Consider the following 3,859-nt stretch of genomic DNA (forward strand, 5'->3'; position numbering starts at 1 on the left):
GTCTTCTCTAGGCTGGTGGTTCTCAAACTTTTTGGTCTCAAAACCCCTTTGCACCCTTAAAAATGATTGAGGCTTCCCTAAGACCTTTTGTTTCTATAGGTCATATTTCTTTATATTTACCACATGAGAAATTAAAACCAATAAAATTTTAAAATATTTATTAATTCATTAAGATAACAATAAGTCCATCACGAGTTAACATAAATAACATTTTTGTGAAAAACAACTTTTCAAATGTTTTCCAAAACAAATTAGTGAGAAGAGTGGAATTGTTTTACCTTTTTTTTTTTTTTCAAATTTCTTTAATGTCTGGCTTAATTGAAGACAGAATCTCCTATCTGCTTCTGCATTCAACCTGTTTGATGTGTTGCTTTAGTTGAAGCATGTGAAGAAAATCTGGCCTCCTACATATATGTAGTTGGGAAAGGGAGGAGTATTTTAATAGGCAAATGACATCTTACTAATATTATTAAAATTCGATCCCACAGACTCCATGAAAGGATCTTGGGAACCCCCAGAAAGCCACATACCACACTTTGAGAACTGCTGCTCTAGGCTAAACATTTCCATTTCCTTTAACCAATTCTTTTACAACATTTTCTTTAGTTCTTTCGTCATTCTGACCATAGTTTTCTGGACACCTGCTTCATTTTGTCTCTGTCTTCTCCAAAACTGAACATGACCCTTCAGATATGGTCTGATGAGGGCAGATTATCCAGGAACCCTCCTTGGTTCTGGACACCATCTTTCTCTTAATGCTGTCTGGGATACATCTACCTCAATAGATCAGGAATGTGGTTTCTATGGATGTTCCCATTAAAGATGCAGATCACATAATCTCTACAGGACTGCCCATCTTGTGCATGGGAACCCACTATAACCCTATGAGCCACCTTTTTTGGCTACCATGTGACACTGTTGATACATACTGAACTTGCAGTCCATTAAAATCCCCAGATCTTTTTCAGAGGAACTATTGACTAGCCATGCCTCCCTCATCCTATTCTTGTGAACTTTACTTACAGAATCCAAGTGTGAAGCTTAACATGTCTCTTATTACGTTTTATCTTATTACTTTCTTTCCTATTGGTCTAGTCCATTGAGCTCTTTCGGATTGTGGCTTTCCACCATTGTGTTAACTGTTCCTCCGTCTTGTGTCATCTGCAAATCTGACAACCATGCCTTCTAGGACATCAACTAAATCATTCATATAAAAGTTGAACACCAGAGGAGTGAGGACAGATTCTTGGGGAATTATACTAGAAACTGGCCTCCAAGTTGACACAGAATCATTAAGAACAGCTCTGTGTAAGGTCAATTACAGAAGTTCTGACTTTACCTCATTCTACTATTGTCTAGGTCATGGTTCTTCATCATGTCAAAAAGGATAGCAGGAATGAATGAAAGAGTGAATGAATGAATGAATGAAAAATTAATGAAGAGGACATCATTCACAAGGACAGCATGAGAGTTTTTGCCAGAGACCTTGCTGAAATCCAAATGTCCCGTGTCAACAGAATTACTCATTCTAGTAATAACCCTGTCAAAAAAGGAAATGAGGTTAATCTGGTCTAATCTATATTCTGCTCCTGGATCAGCCAATAAGTCTTGGTATGACTTTGGGAAGTCACAGGATCAGAGAGCCTCAGAACTGGAAGGGGCTTTAGAGACCACCTAGAAGCTGAACAAAAATGCCTTCTATCACTTCTCTACCAAGTGGTTGTCCTGCTGTAGCTAGACGATGTCTAGTGAGGGGTCTCTGGAGCCACAAAGAGTAAATCTTTTTTTTGTTTGTTTGCTTCTTGGATGGGGGAAGGTAGGGCAACTGGGGTTAAATGACTTGCCCAAGGTCACACAGCTAGTAAGTGTTAAGTGTCTGAGGTTGGATTTGAACTCAAGTCCTCCTGACTCCAGGTCCTGTGCTCTAATTTACTGCACCACCTAGCCACCCTCACAAAGAATAAATCCAATGCCTATCTCACATTGTTTCATTTGTTCAGTCATTGTCAGTTTTGTACCACTCTTCATAACTACTTTGGGGGTTTTCTTGGCAAAAATACTGGAGTGGCTTGCCATTTCCTTCTCCAGCTCATTTTACAGAAGAGGAAACTGAGGCAAACAGGGTTAAGTGACTTGCCCAGGGTCACGTAGCTAGTAAGTGTCTGAGGCTGGATTTGAACTCAAGAAGATGAGTCTTCCTGACTCCGGGCCTGGCACCACCTAGCTGCCCGTGTTTCATATTATGGCCCTTCAAATACTCGAAGGCAGCTATTGTGGCTTCCCTTCTCCAGCCTAAGTAGAAACATTTTCAACTCATCCTTGCCCAGCATGATCTCATTCTTTTTACCAACCCAATTGCCATCTTTGGAGGGATCTCCAAAGTCCCTTCCCCTGCTTATTCAATTTCCTGATCTTTAAAATGAGGGGGCTGGAGCAGAAAATCATCAAAGTCCCTCCCAGCTCTAATAGCCTATTTCTAATATGCCTTGAAATTCCATGTTCTGTGTTCCAAGGTCTTTTCCAGCTCTGATATTTTGTGTTTTGTTTTCTTACAGCTTTGACCTAATATCCCTTCTACCTGTGCCAACCAGACAGAGAGACAGATGGGCTTTTGGAAAGGCAGAGCCAGGCTGTCTGTATGGAATCTGCCCCTGCTTGCATTCTACCACAGGGGTTAGTGCCTGGGCTAGGGTAGGTCTGACCTATGCTAGACCCGCCCAGCTGAGAAGGAAGCTAAACAGCAGTGGGGGCTGATCTTGCCTTAGAGCAGGCTCTGCCAACCTGGGACCCCTAGGGGCTGGCTTAGTGTTCAGGCTGAGGGGGATCTATTTGAAAGAACTTTGATCTGGGCCTTTGGAATATGTCACCCTGGGCAAGAAGCCAGGACCCTGGTGTCTGGAGCTGAGAAGTCCTGATTATGAGAAAGGGAGGAGAAAAGATGTTCCAATCTTTTCTCATAGGGGCTCACTGCATGCACATGGATGCCCCGCAGGATCTTGGGCTCCTCTTCAGTGTTTGGAGTTAGTCTCTGACCCTGAATACTAGGCCATGGGCTGAGTGACCCAATGCTTAAGTTCCTGAGGTTTCCCCTACTCGATACCCCCGGGCACAAGCTCTATTGCTCATTAGGGACCACCTATGAATTGGAAGAGACTTAGTACAACAAAAGGTCCAGGGTTCAAGGAACTGTACTTAAGGGAAGGGAACAAGTTTGATTTGTGACCGCCACCAGCAGTGATGGGCTATCCCAATCTCTTACCCTCCTGCCTAAGTCTATATACTTGTGATTGGTCTGGAACCTGACTGATGGCTTAGCAGGTTCTCTCCCTCAGACCACCACCCCCTCTTAATTATAGATTTTTTTCTCTTTTCCCCAACCTCCTCATTTCCTTCACCTCAGTCAGTCACACACTAAGTGGTCACACCCTTGACTGTCAACCACAAATATACCACCACCATGTTCAAGAATTCCAAAGTCCCTTCTCTAACTGTATTCTAGTGGTTTTTCACCTCTCCCTCTACTTTTCCTTACAAAGCCTTACTCTTTGTCTGTACCCTTGATCCCTGAATTCTCCCCCAGACCATCTCCCCCGCACCAGCCGCTCTCAGGTATTTTCCCCACCTTGACCCCTTGGTGAACAAATTCAGTGTCTTCCTCTCTTGATCCCTTATCATTTTGCTGACAAGCCTCAGCCTTGGATCATTCCCACCATAGGACTTCACTCCTACCCACATGCTGCTGAAAGAAACTGAAGAAAATCACCAAAGCATGCCAACCGGGTCTACGGCAAGTCTGTGTTACACAATCTTAACCTGGCCCTCACTTCACTAGGTAATCCTTCTATACCTCCTTATCAGC

Source organism: Petaurus breviceps, unplaced genomic scaffold (genome assembly GCF_028583685.1).
Source record: "Petaurus breviceps papuanus isolate PSGF00001 unplaced genomic scaffold, PetGlider_PUasm1.0 103, whole genome shotgun sequence".
NCBI lineage: Eukaryota > Metazoa > Chordata > Mammalia > Diprotodontia > Petauridae > Petaurus > Petaurus breviceps.